At 42.7% G+C, this 21,768-nt stretch overlaps 2 protein-coding genes across 8 annotated transcripts in view; one reads left to right on the top strand and one right to left on the bottom strand.

Annotated features, from left to right (window-relative positions):
* Window positions 1–21,768, bottom strand: part of LOC128841320 (uncharacterized) — a 176,858-nt gene that overhangs the window by 31,895 nt on the left and 123,195 nt on the right. The gene's annotated exons all lie outside the window — the stretch shown is intronic.
* Window positions 1–21,768, top strand: part of FHIT (fragile histidine triad diadenosine triphosphatase) — a 1,028,576-nt gene that overhangs the window by 929,230 nt on the left and 77,578 nt on the right. The gene's annotated exons all lie outside the window — the stretch shown is intronic.

Below are 21,768 nucleotides of genomic sequence, written 5' to 3'. Positions count from 1 at the left end.
AGCACAGGTGTAACTTGCTCAACGCGGCTCGCACAGCAAGCTGCCTGTTGGACTAGTCGATATTTGTAGGGGGACACCAAGGGTAGCCCAACAGAGAGAGCATTACCATAGTCCCACCAAGAGACAACAAAGCTGTAGAAACCGATGGGAACCAATTCTTCACCCAGGCCCACATCCTAAAGGAAGGCTCTCAAGATTCCAGGTGGATGTTGATGGATTAAAAATAATGGCTTCTATGGTTACCTTGGAAACCAGGAGGAGAGGCAGGCATGCTGCCCTGTCCTGTGAACCTCCCTGACAAGGGCAAGCACACACTCCTGTATAGAGGGACCAGGTAAGATATAGGTCCTCTCCCCTTTCTTAATGTTTTTATCATTATGAGATTATTTCTGTGCCAGTCTAGTGACAGTGGTGGCAACACTATAATAGGCTAGAGTTTGGAGCAGCTTTGGCTAAGCCTGGTAGAGGGTTCAGGGAGCCGTGGAGGGCAAGTGCTCTGTCTTCGCACTCTCCTTGAGCTGCTGTTGTGTACTGAGCAGCATTTCCACCATCCTCAGAGGAGAGAGTGTCAGGTTTTCTTCCCCATGCACAGGTTAAGTGTCATGGCCCCACTCCCACAAAGGCTTGGGTGGCGTGAAATGAGTGATGAATGAAGAGTCCTGTATACCTACCACCAAAATATTGAGGTCCCAGCAGTGGGTGCTCCATTCCTATTGACTTCAATGAGAATTAAGCACATGCTTAAAGCTGAGCATGTGATAAAGTGCTGTCCTGAATTTGGGATGCTTTCCCAAATCGGGGCCTAAATCCTTTGACTGCTTTTGTAGCAGGCACTTCTGAGGCTGTGCTTGAGGGCAGAAATCCATTTCCCTCGGATAACTGGTGCATTCTGGGAAGCAGAATGTTATATGTAAAAAAACAGCTAGGGCACTTACCTCGCTTAAGGGTGCAGGAGGGGAGAGGCAAAGCAGTGTCTCTGCTGAGTGTTTGACTCTGTCATTTGTCAGCATTAGGACGGAATTATTCAATTTTCTCGAGAACATGTCATTAGTTATTTCCCCCCAAGAGCCACGTTTTTGAACAGCTCCGTGTCACAATACCATTATTATGAAGCGTTTAAGTGCATCTCTGCCTTTTGATTAGTAACACAGCACAAGAGGCCTTCCAGTGTGCTACAGTTAGTACATAAATTCCTTGATTGGATCAAAGTGCCTTGATCTACAAGAAATATGTGAGGGTGGGTTTTTAATTGAGATCTTAAATAAATGCATACAAAAAAAGTTCACAAGTTACAGGCATATTTTCAGTCTATAACCTCTCAGGTTAGAGTAGTTGGACTGAAAACGGTTCATTAACCATAATAGCTTAGCCTCTAGGATCTCCTTATGGTCTGGTGAGCCAGAATTCACATCTCTCCTGTAATTTAGGAGGAGATATGTACACTATTTTTTTCTGAAGGCAGAGGTTTTCCAGTGTTGTATTTCATCTGAATTTTATTTTAATGAGATAACTCCACACAGTCACAGGAAGCTATTTGCTGAATGATATGGAATTCATGGCCTCAGACTTCTTAGTTATGAAGTTGCAAATTGTGAATGAAGGTAGACATTGATAAAGAGGCATATTTGTTGCTTGAAAATTTGCTAGTGAAATTTTCAAATTAAAACATTTGTCTACAGATGATGAAGGCTGACAGTTTTCTCTAGTTAGGATGCTAATAACCAGAGTCTTAACTCTTGTAATTTGCATGAAAATGATTGCCTTTTGTTAGGATTTATTTTTTTCTAAAGCTAGACTTCATCTGTCAAATTGCTATTATGGAAGTTATCCAGATTCAGAAAACTTCATCCTAACAAGCTAACAGTCTGTTTTGTCTCCTTAGTTTTATTTTTTTCCAATGTTTAAAAAAAAACCCAAAACCTCTATACAATTCATATATTATAAGATTTTTACTTATTTTATATAATCCTCACAATTTGGAAGGAGTTCAGTAGTCTTGAAAACCCAACCAGATGAAATATCTTCTTCTATCAGGATAGCAGTGTCTGGAATCCTTCCATAGTTATGTTTATTCAAAAATTGCTGAAGAAAACTATTGAAGATAAAGGGGGAAAAATGAATCTGGGACACTGAAGTAGGACCAGGACCTAAATGGATATCTGACAAAGCGTTTCAGGCTGTGATAGAAAAGCTTTTAAAATTCACAGAGAAGGACTTTGTACTTAAGAAAGCAATTCAGAATTCTAAGGAGATGGCTAAGGTGTTGAAAGGAAAAGAAAATCCATATAGTTCTGACCATCGTGAAAGAAATGTCTTCCATCAAGAAAAAAATTATTAGACTTCGGAGTTTGTAAAGAGAAAAATGGGAGAACTGGCATTAGTCAGCGAGCCTAATAGTGCTGGCTAGAAATGGAACTGAAATGTTTGAGGCGCTGACTCCAACTGAGCAAATGTGAAAAGGTCCCTGCTACAAACAGCGGGTGCTGAGTACCTTGCAGAACAGGATCCTTAATGTTAGAGGCCTTCCTATTGTTATGTATTATGGGTTCATAAAGCACCGACCAGAGAGATCAAGTAGAAGAAGACAACATCAGTAGTAGAAGTTACCCCTGGGTCCACCCATTAGTCATCTTTCCTACCAGCACCCACCTACTGTGACTAAGATACCTGTGCCTCTTACAAATGGTTCCAGCCATATTTAGCCCCTTTGAATGAACACCTTTCAGTCTGGTTTACACAGAAGTCAGTCGGTATTTCCATGCTAATAAGTGCTGAGTGAGGCAGACAGGAGACATGATCTGAGCATGATGGGTAGTGTGGATGCTTGAGCCGTATACAAAGCTGAAGAAGAGGAAGAACTTGCCTGGCTTTGCCTGTTCTTCATGAACTCCATCCACATTTGCCCAAGGCTTCCGCAAGGTTTGTGAGCTTGTGACCAGGTTCAAGCCCTTCCCAAAAGGAAAATAGACATACCAGTGCAAATAGAAATTAGAAATACAAATTACATGAGGGCTAATAATTAACAGCTGTCACTTTTAGAAAACAAAAAATGAGCATAACTTTATTGCTGGATTTTTTAATGAATTCTGTACAAAGGTAACCACATTTTGAAATTCTTTTCCAATTTTCCACACAGTAATTTTTTCCCTCATCAGTGTTCCCCAAATTCAGTTAAACCAAGATGCCATTGGAGCATCATTTTTTCCTGCAATGATTTGCACCAGAACATCTAGCTACAATTAGTAACGGGGATATTTAATCTATATGATTCACATGTTGTTGACCAGTCTTGGAAGGTCCCAACTACAGAATGAACAGATCCATTCATAAATAATTATTAGTAAAGTCATAAGTTTGTTTACATATTTATTGCCATTGTTTTTTTCTATTTAGGACTCCAAGAAAAGCCCATGAAGAAGTAAGTTCAGATAATCCCAAATGCTTGAAACTCCCCAAACCAAACCAATCATTCATCTCTCATTTTCATTTTGCACTGAGAGCTGAAGAGAAAACATGTTTGACTTTTAATCAATAGCTTTATACTTTAGTGTAATATTAAAGACTAATTAAGGTCTGATATTAGCTGAGCATCTTAATAACAAATAATTAACACTTCTGTTCAGATGCATAATTTAGATATATAAACAGAAAAAGTTATCTCTGTTGCAATTTAAATTTTAACTGCAGTGTGCATGCTTTGTTGATGTTGATTTTAAAGAGGTGGCTTTGATAATTATGCTTAAACCATGGCCCGTCATTTAAACGAGTTTTAATGTGTTTGCATACATTTAATAGATGAAAATAATCTTGGAAGAGACAGAATGTCACACAAAGCACAAATATAACCTTCAAATAACAGAGAGGCAGGCTAAGATTTACAAAAAAGAGCTACAAAGTGAAACAATGAAATTGAAAGAATTCATGCATTAAAAGCATGCCAAACCACAGCGAAGGGTCTAAAGAAGGGGTCTCTGAGAAAAGACGTCCTTTTGTAAATCCTATTGCAGGAATTCCAGAACACTGCATGTTCCTATTATATCAGCTGCAATGCTGTATGTAAGCAGGTGATGGGAGGTACAATGGAAATGGTGACAGTTCCTTAATATAGCAACAACTGCTTCTGTAATAAGACATGTGGGCTTTCTAGAGAAGAGGAAAGTAACCACTGTTTTGATGGGTAGGCGGAAAGTAAAATGCAGCTACTTACGTCTCAGTAGTGGAAGCTGGCACTTGGAAATTGTTTGACTTTGCAACTGAAATCTTGAATACTTCAAAAGGCTTTTGTAATGGTCAGTAGCCATTAGAGGCTTGGTTAAAGTAACCTTTCACCAAAACTGCTTTGGACATATCCTGGTATTAAAAAGCAATAATTGCAATCATTGGAGTGAGCATTGAAATGAAACGAACAGTGTGTGTTTGTGGTATTAAACATGACACATTCTTCCACGGATTGTAAACGATACGTTATTAATGTCTTTGCCATGTGGTAGAGCCTTGTAGATACCTGGAATGTCTGAGAGCATCAAGTTTGCACCCTCAGCAGAGTAGCCTTGCAGATAGATCCCAAGAGATATTCAATCACTGTCGTCAAGTCAATCTAGGAGGTCAACTGTAAAAACGATCTCTGAATGCTTCTGTGCCTGGAACTAATTTAAAGATACAACAGTGTGTGTGTGTACAGATACATATTCACAGGGCCAGATCTTTGGCTGCTGTAAATTGGTATTGTTCCAATTAACTTCAGTGTAGCTGGTTTACACCAGCCTAGGATCTGGCCCGTAGACTGTAGTGGTAGTTGTAATAGAATATAGTATGCAGGGTGGCAGTCACCTGCCACCATTTTGTGCAAAGGCTCAGAGACCGAACCATTCACCATTTGCACTGGTGTCAAGCAGGGCTGTGTCATTCATCCAACACTCTTCTCCATTTACCTTGCCGTGATCCTGATTCTCATTTGTGACCGCCTTCCTGACGGAATAGGGATTGAGTATCGTACGGATGGCCAACTCCTCAGTCTTCGACATCTCCAAACAAAGTCTAAGATCATGAGAACTGGCATCACTGACCTTTAGTATGCAGATGACTGTCATTCTTGCACACACAGAGGCCGACCTGCAAAGCACCCTAAATCTTTTTGCATATGCCTATCACAGCCTGGGTCTCTCTCTCAACATCAGGAAGACCAGCACTCACCTGCACAAACTACTCTTTGTACTCAACAAATCACCATCAGCGGAGAACCCCTGGAAAATGTGGACCATTTTCCGTACCTTGGCAGCCACCTCTCCCAAACAGCCAGCATTGACACAGAAATTGAATACAGGATCCACTGTGCCAGCACATCCTTTGGAAGACTACTCAAACGAGTCTTCAGTGATAGGGATCTGCAAACAGGTACCAAGATTTTGGTTTATAAGCCAGTTGCCATCCCCACCCTTCTCTATGGGTGTGAGATCTGGGCAACCTACAGACAACATCTCAAGCGACTGGAGTGGTTCCAACAGCGCTGCCTCAGGGGGATTCTCAGGTTCAGCTGGGAAGACCGATGCATAAGAACATAAGAAAGGCCATACCGGGTCAGACCAAAGGTCCATTTAGCCCAGTATCCTGTCTACCGACAGTGGCCAATGCCAGGTGCCCCAGAGGGAGTGAACCTAACAGGCAATGATCAAGTGATCTCTCTCCTGCCATCCATCTCCACCCTCTGACAGACAGAAGCTAGGGACACCATTCCTTACCCGTTCTGGCTAATAGCCATTAATGGACTTAACCTCCATGAATTTATCTAGTTCTCTTTTAAACTCTGTTATAGTCCTAGTCTTCACAACCTCCTCAGGTAAGGAGTTCCACAAGTTGACTGTGCGCTGCGTGAAGAAGAACTTCCTTTTATTTGTTTTAAACCTGCTGCCTATTAATTTCATTTGATGACCCCTAGTTCTTGTATTATGGGAATAAGTAAATAACTTTTCCTTATCCACTTTCTCCACATCACTCATGATTTTATATACCTCTATCATATCCCCCCTTTGTCTCCTCTTTTCCAAGCTGAAGAGTCCTAGCCTCTTTAATCTCTCCTCATATGGGACCCGTTCCAAACCCTTAATCATTTTAGTTGCCCTTTTCTGAACCTTTTCTAGTGCCAGTAGATGCACTAACATCATCAGCGTTCTCTCTGCAGCCAACATCAGCAGTATAGAATCACAGGTCATGAAACACCAACTCCGCTGGTATGTGTATGTATGCCTGACACTCGCCTCCCGAAGCAAGTACTCTTCTCTTTGTTAAGTCAGGGAAGAAGGGCTCGCGGAGGGCAGCGGAAGCATTTCAAAGACATATTGAAAGTACATCCTAAAAAGGGAGGCATCGACCCAAGAAACTGGAAGGACTCGGCGCGGAACAGAACATGGTGGCGCCACACCATACACCAAGCCATAGCTCGCTTTGAGGAGAATAGACGTGCTCATGAGACAGAGAAACAACAAAGGAGGAAAGAAAGGGCACAACATTTCAGCCAACAACTATGTCTCCTCCAAGATTACACGTGTCACTTCTGTGGGAAAATCTGCAGGGCGAGAATTGGGCTCCTCAGCCTCTTAAAAACTCACCTATGAACCCTCTTGGAAGTCATCATCCTCGCATCGAGGGATAGCCGAAGAAGAAGTAGTATGCAGGGACCAGGTCAGAATCATGTGGGAATCCTGGTGATGTACAGTTTCATTCTGTAGCAGTAGAGATTTCCTAACTAAGTTAAAGGATTCAGGGTAGCAGCCGTGTTAGTCTGTATCCTCAAAAAGAACAGGAGTACTTGTGGCACCTTAGAGACTAACAAATTTATTAGAGCATAAGCTTTCGTGGGCTACAACATCCGAAGAAGTGGGTTGTAGCCCACGAAAGCTTATGCTCTAATAAATTTGTTAGTCTCTAAGGTGCCACAAGTACTCCTGTTCTTTTTAAGTTAAAGGAGGAATTGTCAGGCCTGAGGCTGGAATGGCCATGACTCGTTGTCTTCAGCATGAATGCAAGTGGCAGCTCTGGTGCATTGGCCTGCGACCTATTGCCCTTAGCCTGGACTGTCTTCTGCCATACTCATGGCAATGGACACATTCTGGTTCTAGGTAGATATCCTCATTTCATGGCTCAATCACCACTTCTTCCTAGCTGAACGCAACAACCTTCCACTCTCATGGCAGGAAAGAGGACATGCTTTGATGATCTCTCCAAGAGGATGTTGCATCTTGCTGGAATTCAGAATTCTCTGTTGGGTAAAACTGCCTTCCCTGTGGACAGAAATATCGCTAGCTTGATGTGCCATTACAGCAGGTTCAACCATCAGTGTTCCAAAGCCTAAATGCCCCTTTCATCCTTATAGATCCCCAGTTTAATACACACATAGTAAGAGCTGTACTAAGCTGGATGGTTTTGTTTAGCACATTGGTAAATATCCCTTACAAGTTTCAGGCTCCAATGAATGAAGATCTCAAAGTCGCTTGGAGATTTGCCCACCACTGGTACGTGCTGGGAAGCAGACCTGTTGTCCCCAGGTATTTTTTCCTCCCCTTAACTATCTGTGATCCAGCATGGCCCTCCGAAGAGCCATGTCATTTACAGAAATTTCCTCTCCTCTTCACTCTTGACTGTACATGGAGCTGCATGTAATATATTTCTCCCACTATTTACCAGTCAGCCTTGCATATGAATGTTTAGGGGCCTGGGACCCACTTTAATTTGTTATGCAAATAAATAAGAAGAATATACATAAATTAAGGTGGAGTCCAGGCCTCTAAACATTTATGTGACTATTAAATAGTGTGAGAAGGATCAGGGCCCCATTGTGATAGGCATTGTACAAACAAGTAACAAAGCCGACAGCCCCAGAGAGTTCACAGTCTAGATATCTGGACACAAGAGGTGGAGAAAACAGGAAAGGGAATGGGGGCAGGTTGGAAGCGGGAGGTAATGAAACAAACAAATTTCAGCAGAAAAACAGAAGTCAACGCTACCACTTGCCTGTCCAGTAAAAATATTTTGCAGGCATCATGGCAGAGGGAGGCTTTAGAGAGGGAGGAAAAAGAGGATAAGAGGGCAGAGATTTTCCCCAGGGGTGGGAGCCAGGGGAGAAAGTGGGAGGTACCGCAGGTAACTGAGGCTGGTATCGTTGGCAGAGCGAAGGCAAAGACTGGCAGTTCAGTAAGCTGGTAGATCAGAAAGGTAGGGTGGGGGTTAATGGAGTAGAACCTTAAAAGCCTCCTGAAGGAGGCTCATTGAGAACTGTCCAATTAGGAAGTGTTCTGTCTGAGTCACAATCATTCAGCTCCAGGTTTTTGTTTTGTTTTTGTCGAACCCTGGGTAAAATCAAAGTATCTTTACTGACAGTATTGTTAGTTACAGGTCAGGAACTGGATGGAATCAATGCTGTTTAAGAATGTGTGAGGAATCTTAAATAAGGAGTGTACTTTTTAATGAGGCAAGCCTGCATTGGAATGAGAGCGATCATTGTAAATATCTTCCGGAGCCCAGTACTTCTCTTTCTGAGAAACATCAATAAGTGAATCCATAGTATGCAGTCATTCGAGCTGCGGGGTTTGCCTCCGTGTTACTATTTGACTTCTGAGAGTGAACAAAATTCATAGTTACCACGGCGATAGTTCAAAAGCTTTTGGTGAGTGCTGTAGTGTGCAAGACTGTATATTACATTGATTTGTGGCAAGTTACTGAAAGATAACAGGAAAGTTTTGAATGATCTCTTTTGTAAGTCAGATTGAACCCGTGGAGTCAGAGTCTCAAGGAAACATGCTTGGTTTTAAGATGAAGAGCAAGGGTGATTATTTCTACTGATTTTGTCTTGTTATTATGGGAACCGCCACAGACAGCATTTTTTTTAAAATCCTTTTTTAAAAACACCACAAAGAACAGCCCTTCTTTTTGTTTTATGAAACATCAAAAGAGATTATCCTTCGCTGTGGAGACATAGACTGTGAATGGACTTTCTAATAAAATAATATGAAATTGGGTGCTTCAGAAGCTGCCAGATTCCAAAAACTAGAAAATATAGGATTTGTAGGGCTTGTTGTTAATTGATCTTCTGCAGCAGTGTGGGTGGTCTCTGTTTTAGGATAAAAATTAGCAAAGCTATGCCAGGACGTTAAACACGTGCACGTACAGACACGCTCCGCCCCCCAGCTAAAGATTTAAAATCTTGAAACCCTGTTTAAAAATGTGGGCAAAGTGCCTATGACATAAATTGAGGAGCCGCTTGCATTTCCAATTGGAAAGATATCTTTTTTTACAAGGTTTAATTTGAGAGGTAAGAACGTTCACTGAGTTTAAACGTCGATAGTTTTCCAAATGCCGACAATGCCCATTCCAACAATCCATTTCAAACAGCTAGCTCTTTCATTATTTCATATCAACAAATTTAAAACCAAGGATTAAGTTTTTCAAAAATTGGGGCCTCAAGTCAGGATCCTAAAGCCATACCTAGGCACCTAAATAAGTGGGCTGGTTTTTCAGAAGTTCTGAGCACCAAGGAACTCCCACTGACTTTTGAAAATCATGCAACGTTTATTAAGGGGCCTAACTGTGGATGCAGTGTGGAGATTTTCAAACAGTCACACAGCATTTAGGGTGGGGTTTTAAAAAGCACCTAACTGATTTAGTAGCAAAAGTCCAGTCACTTAGGCCCTTTTGAAAATTCCACCCTAAGCAATGGCAGGTGCCTATAAGCCATCTGTGCCTTTTCAAAATCTTTCCCTGAGGAGAAGTTTAGGCTTCTGTTTTTGAAAATTGCAGGGCTTCAACCATAATGCCCTGCAACCCCGCAAGATGGAAGATTACTACCGAACTGCACGCTGCTAAATCGCACTCAGCTATGGCACATGGTCAGCAGGGCAGAATAGAATAGCTTTACCCTGTATCAAAGGATCAAATAAAGCATGGAAATGCAGTGGATTTAAAATCCAACAGGCCAGTGCATCAAAGACACTTGACTTGGAAGAGAGGTTTTAAGGAACCAGGATGTAAAATATTAAAGACACAACTAGGCAAAAAATGTAAGCAACTCCATGTGCAACCGCATGGAGAACCACATTATCTGAATGTTTGGATGAAGAATATCAGATCTGTTTTACATAATGAAAATAATACGTCTCTCCTGGATTTACAAGCGAAGGGCCCAAACTTGCAATGGTTTTGAATCAGGCAGACTCCCTTTGTCGTCAATGGGGCCCAGGCAGCTCACCTCAGAAAGTCAGTGTCCAGTCCTGTTCCAGGTGAAGTCAAAGGGGCTGTTGGCATGGATTTCAGTCACAGCAGGATTGAGTCCTAAAGCAAATCTAGGGCCTGATCCAAAATGTATTGAAGTCAATGGAAAGATACCCATTGACTTCAGTGGGCTTTGGCTCAAGCCGCCAGAGAAGATAGCTTACGAATACTAGAGCTATGTAAAATATTCACCCAGAGCCCGGAATCCAAGCAAAGTGAACATGTATTTGGCTTTTGAGGTGTTCTAAACCAGCACCAATCCCAGAGCCTTTTGTGGATTGAGACTGAGTCTGTCTACACAGCCCTAGAATCCCCCAGATCATCCTGTACATTCAGACTCCCACGTGCACTGCCCCTGCCATCGCTTTGCTTACATATCTTCTGTGTGGGCTGTTGACCTGACTGCCACTCCTGCATCCTAGCAGACAGCAACCCGAGGATTTAAAAGGGTGTCTGATGTCTGTTTTCCTCCAGCCCCTCAACCTTTCCTGTGGGTTCAGGGAGTCCTCCAAGCAAAGAGCCCCACTGACCCCAATGGATTAGGAATTTCGGGAAGCTGGAAAGCCAGGGAACACTTTAGAAATATGCTTTGTACCTATTTATAAATTCATCCTGTACAATCATCACCCACCTCCAGGCCTGATCCCTTCCCCCGGCACATCTTCCTGCAGAAGCACCATAACCTTAGGAGACTGATGCTGGGGGAAACTGATTGTGCAAAGCCACTTTTCAGTTTGTCGATTGGCCCTGTTGAGTGATGTCATAATGATGCATCAACTCACAGCGGTGCCCCCTTAAAACTCCATCAGGCAAATGAAAGAAACATTTCCCAGTCCCTGTTAGCTGATGTAAAATGATGTGTCTCCATGGAAATCATTGTGTTTAATGGATGGGGATGGAGGAGGTTTTTTAAACAATTTATAAATATACCCACACAGCTTTTAACTGCAAAAGCTACTTTCCTTCTCTTTCTCCACCTTTACATCTTGGCTGTTTCCCAGGCAGCTGCTGGTCCCTTTCTCTCCTCCTGATGCCCAGCTGCCTTGGGAACGGAATGACTGTGAAAGCCCCTACAATTGACTGTTAATGGGGAGGATTTTGGAGGGAGGAGGCTGAAGAGGGGAAATGGAGGAGAGGGAAATTAGATCGGTGTGAACACGTGCCTCTCCCAACCTGCTCAAAACAAAATCCACACACAGTGTAGAGTCAGAAACTCTTTGTCTTTTATGAACAATAACAGCAAAGATCAGCTCTCCCCAGGCAAGGTAGCTCCTTGGGATCATCTCTAAGGACGGCTCAGCCCTCACCCTAGGTGTGAGCTCCATTGGGATTTTTCTTTCAATGGCCCTCCTCTGAACTGAAATACAATGCAACATTTCTTTGTTTGGCATGTGTCGGATGGTTCCTCGGCAGCTGGGTGAACTGCACACTGACAGAATTAGGTGAAAAAAAAATTATCTATTCAGTTTTACACTCATGATTAAGGTATACATGGACACCTAGGGCCTTATCCAGTGCCCACTGAAGTTAATGGAAGTATTTTCCTTTACTTCAATAGACTTTGGATCAGCATTCAGAATGCTACAAAGAAAGAATGCTATGAAATATGGAAACTGTTTTTAGACCTGCTGGGGACAAATTATACTAGACAAATTTTCAACTGAATTTAAGCGAATCTCCGGTATGTATTCCCTTAAAAATACAATGGATCCTAAAGTGACTACTGCACATTATAATCTACTGGTAACTGCTATGTATCTCCAATTTGAGAACTCTTCTTTGGGAGTATAGATTTAGTAAGGTAGATATTTAATTGCAAGTGTTAAACAATACAAAACTAAAGCCAGTTTGTAACATTCTATGTAGCCAGGAAAGAAAACTTTTCTCTACACATAGTTCAGGAAGGCGCCACTCAGTAGTATTGCAGGTACTGTGCCAGAAACAAACAAATGCAGGGCTTCAGTCCACCTGACTTGCTCACAAAGCACATCCCAAGCAAATAAAACGTCAGTCCAGTTTATCGTAAGTCTTGATAGCAATGATTTTATTTAGCTGTAAATTTGCTAGATAAAGATTCCTTTAATATTTTATAACTCTAGTGGATTAAACCCAGTATAAATCAACAAATTAGCAGCCACAATATATTTATGTTCAGAGGCGCGCCAGTGAAGGTGAAGGAAAGATCACGTCTTCCTGGCAGGTTAACTAAACTGAAAAGCTGACTTGAATGACTTTTGCATGCTCAAAATGGTGCTGCAGGCGGGAGAAGCTAATAAATAATAAATGCTAGCTGCACTTACAGCAGGTGTACAGTACAGGGGATTTTTATTCTTCTTTGAAGTTTCTTTTCTCCCCCTTTGGTCTGTTTCAAAGGTTTTGAGGTGCTACTTTTTTAAGGATTCATGTAAAGCACTTAATATAATACCCTACACAGACAAATCTTCTCCTATCTAGATATATATGCCCTCTGTAGAATTCTCAGTCAAGTTTTAATGCAAAAGATGACCAGAAGGGAGACTCCAACTTATCAAAAATACTCACTGGTGCCACACAAGGCTCTCTCATTACTGAAATTTTCTTTCTTTAATAAACAATTTAAAGTAGAGAGAAAATGTATGCGGATGAAAGCAATTAGATTGCGTATGGAGTGTGCTTTGGAGATTGATTTGAAACAGACACAAATGGTCTTCTATATCTTGCAACTGTGTTGAATGGTTTTATTGTATACGCCACCCACATTCTCAATTTGTGCCTTCTAAACAGTGTGCTTTGCAGGCGCCATTCGGTATGGTATAAGTGGCCTTCCTATGAAATACTGTTGCTACATTTCCCACTTCTATTTTGATTGTAATAGAAATGATAGGATGTACCTACATTTCAAATTCTGTTGCTGAATCATTTCCTTGAGTAGCATCTTTGGGGGACAGAACCTGAGAAAAAGGTGTGCTAACAACACATGAAAACATTGAGATTAGATTTAAAAATTCAAGCCTTAAGGCAACTAGTTTTCTGAAAACAGAGTACCTTATCGTTGGTAATTTAGAAAATTAATGCAAAAACACCATCTGCTAAACTTCAGATCTATGAATACTCTTTGGTCTGTGGAGAGTACAGACTGTATGCGAGACTATTGATCCCCCATCTGCTTCGACATGATCCTTTACAAATGTTTCTGACTGAATTAAGTGCTACATTAGTAATTTAACATTAGACAGAGCACAGTCATCCAGATCACCCTTTGAGACATGGCATTTTGGGGAGAGTGGAGGAGGATCTCGTGCATTCATGCCATGTTTGGTAAACATGTTCATGGTCTGTGTTCATATGGCCCCTAGCACAATGGGTATCTGGTCCCTGACTGGGGCTCCTTGACAATATAGTAATACAAATGAATAATAATAATAATAATCTAATAATTTATGTGGGCTTTATTTAATGTTATCTTTCATCGAAATACTATGTGTTCCAGGTCAGGGTTCTCAAACATTTTCCTGGACTGGGCCACATCTTTATAGAAAAATGGTCTCCTTCTGGATACTTCCACTGCCAGTCCCATTCATACAGACAACCTGCCTTCCCATTGATAATTGGTTAATATTTAGCAGCTGGAAAGGAGGAAAGTCCGCACCATGTGATCAGCTAGTGAGCTACACACCAGGGTACGTGCACAGACCACTGTTTGGGAACCACCACCCTAAAAGATCTCAGCTCGTGGGATCAATGCTTCTCAGGCGAGACTGACATGGAACTCCAGTAGTGTCAGATTCCAAAGTTGTCTGGTCCAGCAGGGGGTGTACGATGCTACACCACCCTCCTAGACTGGAGCATGGTGCGTTCTAGTGCCGCTACCTTTCAGTTTTTTTCTTACTGCTGGAGGAGTCCCTGCACTGCTCTTGGTGGTTTGCTGCAACACCGCTCTATTACGACCCCTCAGGACACACACAGGCTGTGTCACATCAGTAATTTGAGTATTGTGGGCATTTCCAGATTCTCTGCTGAATGTCATGAGCCATTATTTAAAAAGTATGGTTTTTTGCCATTTAAATTGTTTGTATTTTTCTCCCTTTCCCCCCATTATGAATGTTGGAAAAATAGCCACCCAAGAGTTCCTCCGTTCCATTGTGAGATGTCCAGCAAAGCTACACAGGACTAGTGTCTGGTTTGCCCTGGGATGGACCAGTGGTTGGGCAGCACACTCACCTCCCCAAATGTCAAAGGGAGATTTCAGGTCCTGAGGTGAGATTGAAAAGAGAATTAGATATTTTCATGCAGGACAGGTCCATGAATGGCTACTAGCCAAGATGGTCAGGGATGCAACACCATGCTCTAGGTGTTCCTAAACCTCTGACTACCAGAAGCAGGGATTGGATGACGGGGAGCGATCACTCAATAATTGCCCTGTTCTGTTCATTCCCTCTGAAGCATCTGGTACTGGACACTGTCAGAAGACCGGATACTGGATAGGGTGACCAGATAGCAAGTGTAAAAAATTGGGACGACGGTTGGGGGGTAATAGGTGCCTATATAAGAAAAAGCCCCCAAAATTGGGACTGTCCCAATAAAATCAGGACATCTGGTCACCCTAATACTGGGCAAAATGGACTATTGGTCTGAGCCAATATAAGCGTTCTTATGTTCTTGGCCTTCCCAATACTTCTTGTTGTGGCTTATAAGGCCTCTGTGCATGTGTCTACACTGCAGTGTAAGCCCAGGGTTCAAACTCAGACTCAAGCCTAACCCTCCTCCATTTACACACAAATCGCACCAACTCAGAGCTTGACCCAGGGTCCCAGGAGACCCCAGGGGATGGAGGTCTGAGACTGAGTCAAGCCAGGACCCAGGGTTCAAGCCCCTTTGCTTTGCAGTATAGATGCAGCCCCACTGGACTCGTGTTCTGGGAGTCTGCCAAAAGCATCCCACAATGCCACAGGCTGACTTTTGTCCTCTGGATAGTCAAGTTTGGTGGACAGTCCAGCTTTCCAACACTGCACCACAAACAAAGGGCTAGAGTAACCAAGTTTTGAAAGGTTGCCAGGAAGTTAGGGATATGGGTGGTTGAACTTTGGCCTGCATCATGCAGTGTAGACACTGGAGCTCCAGGTTGGGACCAGAATTCAACAATTCCTAAACTACAGTTACAAATAAGTGCACACGCTCACGCCTTAGGTTAACAAACCCAGGGTCTGCTAATTTGAGTTCTACTAACCCGGGGCTTACATTGCAGTGTAGACATATCCTAAGACAAAAGCCTTAACCAAGCCATAATCAAGTCTCCCAGCTGAACATCAAGACTACGCTGGTTTCTGCCTGCTTAACCACAAGTGTGGTGTGATAGGCCCTGTGTTAATCCTCTAGTGTTAACAGGTCATATTTTGAAGCATCAACTCCTCTGTGCCTCAGGACAGATTTGGAAAGCGAGGCCTTGCTTCCTCAGATTGAGGGCTTTGTCAGGAGGACCCTACTGAGCTTCTATCCCTCCTTTGTCTCCTAGAAGTAAATGGTGAAAACTTTCAGTGGATCACAATCTCGATATCATTAGCACAGACCATTCAGACCCCGGAAACATGAGAATGTACAGCATGCTTTGCTGTCCTTTCCCCACCGTATTGCTTTGTCTGGTTCCAAGATGTACATGTCTCAGCAGACTAGCCAAAGTACGGTCTCTTCCATAGTCTAGCTTTTCTCGCATTTCTTGTCTATAGGCGCATTTGAACTGAGTCTTCTATTCTGAACCTTGACTTTCTGGACATGTTCTGCACAACTGGAACTGACCCCCATTGCGGTAATATCAATGCTCTCCTCTCATGCATCATTGGCACAACCTGCTTTCCCTGTGATCGCAGTGTGATGATGAGCAGGCAGACCTCCAGGTACCTTAACACACATGAGCCTGAGGACTGTTCTGATGCATTTTTGCTAGGATGAAGCAATAAAGACCCAATGACAGCTTCCCACCACTTCATCCTTACTGAGGATCTAAGTTTCTGAGAGCATTGTAAAAACAGCCAGTGTGGTCATTGGTATTCATTGTATCCTTCATCATTTTATACACTGCACTCTGTTTTATTCCCCCAGCTCTTCATACTAAATAATCCCAGGCTTTTCCACCTCTCTTCATAAGAAAATCCCATCATATGTCTAAACATTTTCATTGACCTTTCCTGGGATAGCCAGGAGTTGCCATCAGTATCCATGTACTCAGGTCTACAGTATAACACCACTTTATGCTCTTACAGGAAAATTAAGTTTCTCCTTTGGTGTTTCTTCATAGCAATCAACCTGTGCTAGAGCGTACTTAGCAATGCTCAGCCTGAGGTAGGCACAACGTGAATTTCAGAAGGGTTCCTTGAGAGCACAGAAAAGGAGCTCATTGTATAACTGCAACACAACCGAGCAGGATGATCAAGTGCTAAACAGTGTGTTGCTGAAAAAATATGACATTTTGTGTGCAAAAAGATGGGAGATCCAGATTTCCACCCAAAATGCAAACTAAATCTCTTTGTGAGGTTCTGGGAAGTTTAGTTATCTTTCAAAACATATTTTCTATTGTGTGCGCCACTTGATCTGCTGTTTGGATGTGGTGCTGGGAGCAAAGCTCACTTTGCAGATATTTGGATAGTGCCAATAAACTTTGTGAAGTTTAGCTATGAAAATCAGATTTTATATTAAGGTTCTGTTTATAAAAGATTAATAAATTGTTAATAATTATTTTATAAATGATTCCTGGATTGTTTTAGGGTCCATCAAGTCAGTAGGTTGCTTATAATCATGACTTATAATTATGTATAATACCTTGTATTGATGAGTTTACATATAACACATCCTATTCATGTCTGTAACATGCTTATAACATTATAGCAATCTTTTATTTACCCTTAACAAACCATTTCTGAATGGAACCTTAGCATACAGTATGACCCTACTAGTTTTTCAAAAGAATTTAATCCAGCAACTAAGAAGGTAATTATCTTAGAACATAAGCACATGGTCCAGGATGCTTCCTTTGAATTGCCTGTTCCTATTGTCTCTTCACCCCTGTCATCAACAAAAAGCGGTGGTATGTTGGTCCAACCAGTAGCTAACCGGCAGGAGTATTTAATTAATCTGGAGACAGAGCTGAGAAGAGAGCTGCTAGGGATATAGGCTAAGGATGTCTTGGTTCCCACTTTTAAATAAAGATGAGTCTGAGCTGCAAAATGTTTATCTTGCTTTTGAACCTCTCAAAGTTCATAATGATCAATGCCAGATCTAGGGGTTTGGTTTTGGCCCATTTCTCTTTGCAGTCATATTAATGATCCACAGTAGTTTCTAATACAAATTAGGGCCCCGATCCTGCAAATGATTGTGCATGAGCATCCCTGTAGCTGAATTTGATGATACACTACGTGCGTGCAGGGGTGGACATGTACTCAGCTGATTTTAGGATCACTGTCTATAATAACAATAAGATAAGTGGAAATAGTTTTGTATTTGTTCATCTTACTGTCTTAGAAATCTCCATATCATTTGTTGCAAATCTAAAGCCAGGCATATCCCTCTTTACTAATGAAACACCTATCAAGATCAGAAGCTCGCCGTTTAACAGGTGTAAATAGTATATAAAGGGCCTGAAAGCACCACATGAAAGTGTTAAAAAGAGAGTAAGGTTGACAGTTCCACTTAATCAGAAACTGCAATAAATTAAATGTTATGAAACGCTTATAAGCCTAGGGACTAAGGTGCTCAAAGACAATTACCAACTAAACATTTCATTAATGAAATAATGACTAATTATAATTACTAATTAAAATTCAGGATTATGATGTTGGTTTTAAGCATTAACAGGAGTAATGCCATTACCATTTTTAATGAAATTCCAATAAGGAAAATTATAGCAAAACTAAAAAAAATAAAAAAATAAAACCGTACAGGCTGTGGCAAGATTAGAAGTTATTGTTAAACCCAGAGGCATAGAATTTTCCCAGCTGGTGAACTTAAGTTAAGTAAGTTTAATGTACTGTAATTTAATTACTAATCATAGTTTTTCTTCACAGTGGGAATTGATACTAGGTTTATATTTTACAAGAACAAAAGACAAAACTTAAATAGCTGCTGTATGATGGGTGTTGATATTGTGGCACAGGCTACAAATAAAAGACTATTTTGCTGACTTTTGCATAACATTTGGATTTAGATATAGTATAGTGCCATTTTACATAATATTTAATTAATGATTACAGGATTATAAATTAAATACCCTATGCAGATTTTATAATACAGCTACAGTGCAGCCTTTATAAAGGATATACGCCGTATAATTTTACATATATAAGATATATCTTCTTTGAATAATTAATACATCGGCATATTAGTAAATGCCAAAGTCCCAAAGGAAGATGAAATTTGACCTACATTAATAAAGCTATTTAGCATTCATTAACTGTAGACAAATTTCTGAAACTATTTGCTATTATTCACCTTTTCATACATAATGCAACACGTTGGCTTAACTAGAATTCCTAGCTCGCAGACTGTTGGTTGCATTGTTCCTGCAGTTATGTGGTATTTGTCTTTTGTTAACCTGGCTGACGTTTTATCTGCTCATTTTTCATAGCTCTCAAGTGTCAAGGTGTGACAAGTTGAGGCCTCTGGCTGTACAACTTCTGGATTGTGGGTGATATGATGAAATGACTGTGTCCCAGCAAACCTGTATGTCTGTGGATCCCGCAGGAGTTAGCAGGTTCTGTCATGTCTCTGCCAGGCCAGACAATGGAGTGTGATCAGCACTCCAGGACAGCCTATTCAATGGGTTTGTTCTACCTGGGAGAAGACACTTTCTCCTCTTGCCTGAAGGGAGCACTGGGAAATCACCAAAAGGTGGAACCAAAGAAGCAGGTGACCCAAGCAGGAGTCTATAATGGGACCCACAGCGGGGGGCAGAGGGAGAGACATTTGACACCAGATTAAGGCGAGAGAGGCTGCTGCAGGGGCAGGTTAGGCAATGGGGTGGAGGATCCTGCCCGTCTGACAGAACGCAAATATTCCCTCCAGGGCTCCCGAGGGAAGGATGAGCTTGTGCGAAGGTTGTATTGAGGATGTTCTATTGTGTTGAGGGACCTGTGCTCTCCTCTGTTTTACACAATTAAATATAAACAGCTGCCTGTTAGCTAAGGCTGTACAGCAGATTCATTAATCTCTCTCTAAGTGGTCCCAGTACCACTAGATGGGACAGAGCACCACACCCAGGAGGTGAGTGGGTTACATACTTCACCTGAGAAAGCTTCAGAGGCTTTCCAGTTGAAATCCTGGCTGAGCCCCCACTTGTAACGCCGACAGACCCCGGTTGTGGGCAGGCGGGATCGAACCTGGGATCTCTGAAGCTTAATGACCTTTCAGAGTCCCTTCCAGTTCTATGAGATAGGTATATCTCCATATATCAATGCATGAGCCTCTACTACAGGGGTGGGCAAACTTTTTGGCCCGAGGGCCACTTTGGGGTTGCAAAACTGGATGAAGGGTCGGGTAGGGAAGGCTGTGCCTCCCCAAACAGCCTGGCCCCTGCTCCCTATCCACCCCCTCCCAGTTCCCGCCCCCTGACTGCCCCCCTCAGAACCCCTGACCCATCCAACCCCCCCTGCTCCTTGTCCCCTAACTGCCCCCTCCCGGGACCCCCCGTCACAACCGCCCCTGGGGACCCCACCCCATATCCAACCCCCCTGCTCCCAAACCCCTGATTGCCCCGACCCCTATCCACACCCCCGCCCCCTGACAGGCCCCATGGGACCCCATGCCTATCCAACTGCCCCTGTTCTCCATCCCCTGACCACCACCCCCCGAACCTCCACCCCATTCAACCTCCCCCTGTCCCCTGTCTGTCCCCCGGGGCCCCCGCCCATTATCCAACCCCCCAGCCCACTTACCATGCCGAGCAGAACCTGCAGAGCAGCATGTCTGGCTGCCGCGCCGGCCGGAGCCAGACACGCTGCTGCTCTGGTTGGCAGGAGTGCGCGGCTCCACCGCCCAGAGCGCTGCCCATGTGGCAGCCTGGCTCTGTGGGGGAGAGGGGCCAGCGGGGGAGGGGCCAGGGGTAGCATCCCCGGCCGGGAGCTCAGGGGCTGGGCAGGACGGTTCCGCAGGCCGGATGTGGCCCACAGGCCGTAGTTTGCCCACCTCTTCTCTACTGCATGAGGTAAAAGCCAACTGGCTGTTAGCTCATGCTGTAGAGCCGACTCATTCATCTCTCTCTCTCTCTGTCTCGGTACCACTAGAGGAGACAGAACACCACACCCAGGAGGTATGTGAGCTACATCGAGCTCTGGCAGAGACCGGGGCAAGCCAGGCGAGTTCAGACCAGGGAGTCAGGTGGGCTTGGGAGCCCGAGCTGCTGTCCACGTCGCAGCGTCCACACAGTTATGTTTAGTGCACTCGCTCGAGGCTTGTCCCCAGCTGCAATGCAGACATACCCAGAGGCTCCACCTTAGAGAGACAAAGGGCTTCTTCTTTATTATTCATATTTACACCCAGTTATTTGTGTTCCAAAGAAACAACAACCAAAACGTATAGGAAAGAGTAAGCAATGAGGCCCGAGGAACTTGCCTGAGTTTACCACACAGGTGAGATAAATAATGCAAGTGGGTATGAAAGCTACACAGAAAGTTACACAAGTAAATGGTGGAACGGGTGAGAAACACGGGAGTATTAATCTATGGACACACTAGTCACTGGAAGTCAGCTAGACACTGGAAGTTCAGAGGCTGTAAGTAGCAGGCCAGCTCTCGGAGAAGCCATTGTATATACACAGCTTGGTGTGGTGTCTTTGTTGGCTGGACTATGCTGTTAGTCACAGATCTGAATAAAGGGTGTTGAAAATAATGGATTTTGAGATTTAGGAGGAAATTCTGGCCCCATTGACGTCAATAGGCATTTTTCTATTGACTTCCATGGGAGCAGGATTTCCCCCGTATTTCTGTTTCTTATGTTTTTATTTACCCTTGACAAAAACAATTGGACCAAATTCATCCTTGATATAAACTTCACTGGACTAACATGAGAGAAATTTAACTTATTACTTGTTCCTTTCACATAAAGTACTCCAAGTACTAATCGTTAATATACTGGACTGTTGCTTCAAAACTATACAGCTGATCAGTGTTTCCATTACAGTTTTAAATTATCCCAGATGTAATTGAGATGCATAAAATAAATGGAGAGTCCACTTTTTCCAAACGAGGCTCCTAAAATTTGTAGTTAACCCACAGCAAAGATGAAGTTGGCAGTTTTGCTCTCTTGGGTACATGTGCATTGTGTACCTTTTAGAGAGGAGTTGAAAAGAAACAGTACCTGGAACTGCCTGTCTGTACATTTCTGAATGGAAGAATTTTATGTGCACAAGGCTGGCTCAGAATGTCATTGATTTAGTCCATCTCTGTTGTTTAGTGGCTAGGTGCTATTATAATCGCAACATTTGCAATTTTGCATTAAAACGAACACAAGGAAAATGTGCACAAAAAGCAACCCTTAGTTTAGTTT

The sequence above is a fragment of the Malaclemys terrapin genome, chromosome 7, assembly GCF_027887155.1.
Source record: "Malaclemys terrapin pileata isolate rMalTer1 chromosome 7, rMalTer1.hap1, whole genome shotgun sequence".
NCBI lineage: Eukaryota > Metazoa > Chordata > Testudines > Emydidae > Malaclemys > Malaclemys terrapin.
The sequence above is the reverse complement of the archived record's forward strand: the minus strand, read 5'-3'. Positions and strand labels throughout refer to the sequence as shown.